Source organism: Natator depressus, chromosome 10 (assembly GCF_965152275.1).
Source record: "Natator depressus isolate rNatDep1 chromosome 10, rNatDep2.hap1, whole genome shotgun sequence".
In the NCBI taxonomy this organism is placed as follows: Eukaryota; Metazoa; Chordata; order Testudines; family Cheloniidae; genus Natator; species Natator depressus.
In genome coordinates this window covers 43,648,678-43,656,743 of record NC_134243.1, presented here as the reverse complement: position 1 = coordinate 43,656,743, position 8,066 = coordinate 43,648,678, and positions in this window count along the sequence as shown.

Genomic DNA, 8,066 nt, shown 5'->3' with positions numbered 1-8,066 from the left:
GTCTGGCCTGTGTTATGCAGGAGATCAGACTAGAAGATCACAGGTTTCAGAGTAGCAGCCGTGTTAGTCTGTATCCGCAAAAAGAAAAGGAGTACTTGGGGCACCTTAGAGACTAACAAATTTATTTGAGCGTAAGCTTTCGTGAGCTGCAGCTCACTTCATCGGATGTAGCTCACAAAAGCTTATGCTCAAATAAATTTGTTAGTCTCTAAGGTGTCACAAGTACTCCTTTTCTTTTTTTAGAAGATCACAGTGATCCCTTCTGGCCTTGGAACTACAAATCTGAGCCCTCTACATTACCAAGTGGGGTTTCTAGGCTGCAGCTCTCTTAGGGGGCGCTGATGAAGCAAAGCTCCAAAGAGACTTAACTTGATCCTTTGCCGTTGACTTCAATGGGAGCAGGAAAAGGCCCCAAGTGGAAAGATGCACTTGGTCTCAAAGCGGCACTGGAGAGAATTCCCCAATCTCTTAGAACCAAGGGCTGTTTACTTTCCCTGTATCTAATAACTCCCTTCGTGCTTTTGCTAATGTTCCAAGGCAGTTGTGTGAAGAAGGGAGCAACCCATCTTCATAGCCTGCTTGATCCTGCAGCTGCAAGGACTGGAAATGCCAGTAGCCTAGTTTCATGGCTGCAAACTGTGATGTCCTGAATACAGGGCCTGTGATTTCACAAAGCAGTGATGCAGAAGGAGAAGCTGAGTTGGGGAGAGAGGGGGGCTGGCTCTTTTACTAGCACAGAGGCTGCAGGGGAAAACCAGGAACTCAGCGGCAGTATGTCTGAATGGTTTCTAATATCAAGGTTGTCCAGATGTGAAAGTCCCTCTAAGTTAGCGAAGAGTTGTCTGCTCTGCCTCAGGAAACTCATCCTAGGAGCACCTGGAAGGAGCACAGCATTCATTGGCATTAGCGAAAGAGCATCATTTTGGGGGCAGAGCCCGTCTGCTGCCATGTCAACAGCTGCCAGGAGGAGAGAGAGGAGAATTCTCACCACAGTTCATGCTAACGAGGCCACTCTAGCATGGTCCAACCCCCTGAAGTCACTGGGGAGAGGAGTGTCCCCAGAGCTTACTCCAGAGCAGTACCAAAGAGCGGCTCATGAAATGCAGTGCAATGTAAGAACTGATGGCATCAAAACACAGATTAAAAACGTTGCCCTGTAATCCCTCATGCTCAGTGTTCTGTTTGTACATGCCACTTGGTGCTGAGATCTACTGAAATCTTATAAACTCAGTGACATCAAACTGGGTCAGTGCTTGGAGGGAACACTTTAGTAGCTGCAGGAAGATGCTGCTGTTTTAGGAGGGAGCACACTATTTATTTTATTTTATTTGGTGGGGGGGCAGGGAGGAATGCCCCCAGCCTGGTGTCAGGGGGCATTGAGTGAGCTATAAAACTGAGGTCCCGACTATATGAACTCATTACATTGTATCCAGCCCTTTCAAAAAGAGTCTGGGTGCTGTGGACAAATTTGAGCTTGCTAATTCCATCCCCCTGGGGGAGATAGCGTTCTCCTCCGCTTCCTGCCCGTGGCATTGCTGAGCAACAGTAAGCAGGTCTGCACTTCAGGCAGTGCGTCACCTGTGGACAAAGAGATCCTTGGCTAGTTTACCTGTTTGTGAAGACCTTTCGGTTGAACAGTGTTGATAATATTAGAATCTTACATTCATACATGTCCACACATACACTCTTAAACTTATATGCAGATTTTTATGCTGGGCATTTAATAATAATTAATAATAATACTACTTTGCCCAACTATAGCACCTTCTGTCTGAAGCTCTCAAAGCGCCATTGAGCTTCACCTCATATCTCCTCCCCATGTGAGATATTGTCATCCTCATTGTATGTATGGGGAAACTGAGGAGTAGAGAGAGAAAAGGACTTGTCCAAGGCCACAAAGAGACTCACTGATGGAGCTGGAGACAGAACCCAGTTTCCTGAATCCAAAGCCTGTGATTTAGTCACAAGACCATCCTGGCTCTGTTTTATAAATTCCTGTTAGGGTGGATAGGAAACAACTAACCTGGGCATGAGGGGCATGTGCCAGGGCTGAGATTTGCTGCCCCGCTGCAGTGTCCATCTGTTCATAGCCCTCATGGATCCTTTGCCACTGGGCCTCTCATGTTCTGAGAACATAGCACTGACTGAGCACCATGGAGCCAGCTGCCCCTCATGTGTGGCTCACTCCCTCTCCAGCACAGTTCCTCCCCTCCCTCAACCCATGAGCTCACTCCCACCTTCCCAGCCCTCAAGTAGCTGTTTGAAGATACTCCCAAGCAGGGGACCTGGTTCCCTCTCCCCACCCTCCTTCGTTGCAGCTACCCGCTCTTTAACAGAGCTCTGGGCTCCATGTCAGGTACGCCCCACGTCCCAGCCCTTGCTGCAGCTACCTGTCACCTGCCAGCTGCTTCCGGGCAGGCCCTAGCAGCTGGGGATGGCAGCTGTTGGGATGCAAGGAAGTTCTGGCTGGGTTGTTGTAAGGTGATGGTGTCCTTCAATGGGATTTAACACACCTGTGTTGGTGCATGCGCCTGGCCACACCTATGCATAGGAGCCAGAGAGGGGGGACATACCACTGCTTCCAGGAGCTGCCTGAGGTAAATGCCATCCAGAGCCTGCACCCCTGACCCCCTCCTGTGCCATAACCCACTGCTCTAACCCTGATCCCCCTCCCACCTTCCGAACCCCTCATCCCCAGCCTGGAGCACCCTCCTGCACCCCAAGCCCCTCATCCCAGCCCCACCCCAGAGCCTGCACCCCCAGCCGGAGCCCTCACCCCCCTGCACCTCAACCCCCTGCCCCAGTGCAGAGCCCCCTCCTGCACCCTGAACCCTTCATTTCTGGCCCCACCCCGGAACCTGCACCCCCAGCCCAGAGCTGGTACCCCCTCCCACATCCCAACCCCTTGCCACAGCCCAGAGCCCCCTCCCATACTCCAAACCCCTTGGCTCCACCCCCAGCTGGAGCCCTCACCCCCCTGCCCCAGCGCAGAGCCCCCTCCTGCACCTCAAACTCCTCATCCCCAGCCCCACCCCAGAGCCCGCACTCCCAGCCAGAGCTCTCACTCCCCCTGTGCCCCAACCCCCTGCCCCAGCCCTGATCCTCCTCCTGCCCTCCAAACCCCTCGGTCCCAGCCTGGAGCACCCTTCTACATCCCAAACCTGTCATCCCCAGCCCCACCCCAGAGCCTACACCCCTCACCCCCCATCCACCCCAACCCCTCTGCACCAGCCTGGAGCCCCCTCCTGCACCTCAAAGCCCTCATCCCCAGCCCCACCCCACAGCCCGCACCCCCAGCCAGAGCCCTCACCCACTCCCGCATCCTAACCCACTGCCTCAGCCCATAGGCGCCAACTTCTCCTGGCGCTGGTGGGTGCTAGCACCCCCCTGGCCCCAGCCCCGCCCCATTCCAACCCCTTCCCCAAAGTCCCCGCCCCAACTCTTCCCCCCCACCCCTATTGGACTCCTTCCACAAATCCCTGCCCTGGCTCCGCCTCTTCCCCGCCTCCTCCTCTGAGCACACTGCATTCCCACTCCTCCCCCCTCCCTCCCACAGCTTGTTACACCACAAAACAGCTGTTTTGCGGCATCAAGCGCTGGGAGGAGAAGCGGGGAAGTTGAGCTCAGGAGAGGAGGCGGATGCGGAGGTGAGCTGGGGCAGTGAGCTGCCGGTGGGTGTAGAGCATCCACCAATTTTTCCCCATGGGTGCTCCAGCTCTGGAGCACCCACGGAGTTGGCACCTTTGCCTCACCCCAGAACCCCTTCCTGCACCCTGAACTCCAAATTTCTGGCTCCGCCCCAGAGCCTGCACCCCCAACTGGAGCCATCACCCCCTCCTGTACCCCAACCCCTTGAGCCAGTCCGGGGAAAATGAGCGAGTGAGTGAGGGTGGGGAGAGCGAGTGACAGAGGGAGGAGGGATGGAGTGAGCAGGGGCGGGGCCTCTGAGAAGGGACGTGGCTTTGGAGGAGGGGTGGGACAAGGGTGTTTGGTTTTGTGTGAGTAGAAAGTTGGCCCTGGTTCTCATGGGGGTCTTCAGTCAACCTGACATCTGCTGGGAGAGCAATACAGCGGTGCACAGACAAGACAGGAAGCTTTTGGAGAGTGTTGGGGACAACTTCCTGGTGCAAGTACTGGAGGAACCAACTAGGGGCCGTGCTTCTCATGACCTGCTGCTCACACACAGGGAAGAATTGGTAGGGGAAGTAGAAGTGGGTGGCAACCTGGGCAGCAGTGACCATGAGATGGTCGAGTTCAGAATCCTGACAAAAGGAAGAAAGGAGAGTAGCAGAATATGGACCCTGGACTTCAGAAAAGCAGACTTGGACTCCCTTAGGAACTGATGGGCAGGATCCCTGGCAGGCTAATATGAGGGGGAAAGGAGTCCAGGAGAGCTGGCTGTATTTTAAAGAAGCCTTATTGAGGGCGCAGGAACAAACCATCCTGATGTGCAGAAAGAAGAGCAAATATGGCAGGTGACCAGCTTGGCTTAACAGAGAAATCTTCGGTGAGCTTAAACACAAAAAGGAAGCTTACAAGAAGTGGAAACTTGGACAGATGACTAGGGAAGAGTATAAAAATATTGCTCAAGCATGCAGGGGTGTAATCAGGAAGGCCAAAGCACAATTGGAGTTGCAGCTAGCAAGGGATGTGAAGGGTAACAAGAAGGGTTTCTACAGGTATATTAGCAACAAGAAAAAGGTCAGGGAAAGTGTGGGAACCTTACTGAATGGGGGAGGCAACATAGTGACGGATGATGTGGAAAAAGCTGAAGTACTCAATGCTTTTTTTGCCTCGGTCTTCACAAAGTCAGCTCCCAGACTGCTGCACTGGGCAGCACAGTATGGGGAGGAGGTGAGCAGCTCTCAGTGCTGAAAGAACAGGTTAAGGACTGTTTAGAAAAGCTGGACGTGCACAAGTCCATGGGTCCAAATCTAATGCATCCGAGGGTGCTGAGGGAGTTCGCTGATGTGATTGCAGAGCCATTGGCCACTATCTTTGAAAACTCATGGCAACTGGGGGAGGTCCCAGATGACTGGAAAAAGGAAAATATAGTGTCCATCTTTAAAAAAGGGAAGAAGGAAAACCTGGGGAACTACAGACCTGTCAGCCTCACCTCAGACCCAGGAAAAATCATGGAGCAGGTCCTCAAGGAAACCACTTTGAAGCACTTGGAGGAGAGGAAGGTGATCAGGAACAGTCAACATGGATTCACCAAGAGCAAGTCATGCCTGACCAACCTGATTGCCTTCTGTGATGAGGTAACTGGTTCTGTGGATATGGGAAAAGTGGTGGACACGATATATCTTGACTTTAGCAAAGCTTTTGCTACGGTTTCCCACAGTATTCTTTCCAACAAGTTAAAAAAGTATGGATTGAATGAATGGACAGTAAGGTTGACAGAAAACTGGTTGGATCGTCAGGCTCAATGGATAGTGACAACTCGATGTCTAGTTGACAGCTGGTAGGAAGCGGAGTGCCCCAGGGGTCGGTTCTGGGGCCGGTTTTGTTCAACATCTTCATTAATGATCTGGATGATGGGATGGATTGCACCCTCAGCAAGTTTGCGGATGACACTAAGCTGGGGGGAGAGACTGATATGCCGGAGGGTAGGGTGTAATAGATACGCTGGAGGGTAGGGGCCAGAGTGACCTAGATAAATGGGAGGATTGGGCCAAAAGAAATCTGATGAGGTTCAACAAGGACAAGTGCAGATTCCTGCACTGAGGACAGAAGAATCCCATGCACTGCTGAAGGCTGGGGAATCATAGAAGATTAGGGTTGGAAGAGACCTCAGGACCATCAAGTCCAAACCCCAGCTGAAAGCAGGAGCAATCCCAACTAAATCATCCCAGCCAGGGTTTTGTCAAGCTGGGCCTTAAAAACCTCTGAGGATGGAGATTCCATCATCTCCCTAGGTAACCTATTCCAATGCTTTACCACCCTCCTAGTGAAATAGTTTTTCCTAATTTCCAACCTAGACATCCCCCACTGCAACTTGAGACCATTACTCCTTGTTCTGTCATCATCTGCCACCACTGAGAACAGCCTAATTCCATCCTCTTTGGAACCCCCCTTTAGGTAGTTGAAGACTGCTATCAAATCCCCCCTCACTCCTCTCTTCTGCAGACTAAATAACCCCAGTTCCCTCAGCCTCTCCTCATAAGTCATGTGCCCCAGCCCTCTGATTATTTTTGTTGCCCTTTGCTGGACCCTCTCCAGTTTGTCCACATCCTTTCTGCAGTGGGGGCCCCAAAACTGGACGCAATATTCCGGATGTGGCCTCACCAGTGCTAAATAGAGGGGAATAATCACTTCCCTCGATCTGCTGGCAATGCCCCAGCCTGTAGCAGTGCATGGGATTTTTCCATCCTCCGTGCAGGACTCTGCACTTGTCCTTGTTGAACCGACTGACTAAGCGGCAGTTCTGCAGAAAAGGGCCTAGGGGTTACAGTGGATGAGAAGCTGGATGTGAGCCAACAATGTGCCCTTGTTGCCAAGAAGGCTAATGGTTTTTGGGTTGCATTAGCAGGAGTATGGGGTGCTCCTGTTGCCATGGGGTGGTGGCAAGTGTCATGTTAGTTTCACGATTAAAATGTGTGTGTGTGTGCGTACACCCTTGGATAAAACTTCCTGCCTCTCCCTTGTTTTCCAAGCACTCACACACCAAGGGAATGTACAACAACCAAACATGATTTTAAAAAATAAAACAAACAATAAATCCCCTCCTAAGAACCCATACAGGTAGCCCGACAGCCAACAAGCGCAGTGTGCAAATGGCAACAAAACTGGACGGTGCTCTGTGCAGTGAAAACCACCAGTGACGGCAATGGGTGCGATCTCACTGATAACAGAGCTGCACGTTGGCAGCGTCCCTGGCCTCCTTGCCTCCTGGCCGCACAGGGGTGGCGTGGCATGAACAGGGCACGTCTGCTTGGGCACGCTGCCATGCCAGGCATGTATTCACTGACTCATAGCTCAGCCCACCCTGGAACTGGCCAGTGCCTGCATTGGCTGCAGGATGCAGCAGGGTGGAGGAGAGTCCACTGATGCTGGGATCTGCAGCTTTCTTGCCGCCAGGGAATAAACCTGTACAAACAGCTTCCTTTGCTGCTCTCGGTCCTGCCCCCTCACCAAAGTCCATGACCAGATTTTCCTCCCTCTCCCTGCCCCCTCCAGCTGTTCGGTCTGGCACTCAAGGTGCCTGGCTGAGCTCCATCTAAAGCCATTACGCATTTCTTGCAGCCGATTGTCCCTGATCCTTTTTCTTTGCCCCGGCTGATTCAGGCTCCTCTCCCCAAGAGCCCTGGTGGCTGAGTCAGCCTGGCAGAGGTGGAAGGTCCTGCCAAGACAATGACAGCTCATATTATAGCTTGATCAGGATTATGCAGAGCAATAAAGAAGCCAAATCCACCAATTTGATCCTCAGAACCCCAGACAGACCAGCACAAGACCGGACTAACTGTCAGAAATGGGGGAGGCCCTATGCACTGGAGGGTGCAGGAGGTCAAAGAGAGAGAAGAAGAAGGAAAAGTATCTTCCCTTCTCCGTTCTGTGTCATGGCAAGGCCGCAGGTGGATACTTTCATCTCTTCAGTGCATGCCTTTATTTCATTTCTACCCATCTGCTTGGCCAGGGGCAGTTGCAGCCCACGTTAGCAGCCCACAGAGACTAATTTAATTTATTAAAAACAAAAATCAGAGAAGGGCTCTGTGAGCCTCATGAGGGGGCCGTTAGGGCCACTGGACCAGGGGCCTGTTGCCAGTTATAGGCTTAACTCTGTTTCAGGCAGCAGCAGCACTGGAAGATGATAATCGCTGGAGATTCCCTATTGGAAGAGGAAGAAGACTGTCTGCAAGAAGCTGTTCTCTCACCCGGTGACTGATCAACAAAGCAATGACTGGAGAGGACGTGTAAACCACAGGGGTGGGCATGGGAAGTTTGCCCTACCCAGGAATCTCACTATCACTTGAGTTTCTCTGGTATGAAAACTTCTCAAGCATCATCAGCCAGGACTAGGGGAAAAAAACCCCAGGGGAATGTAAACAGGATGCTGAACTAGGATG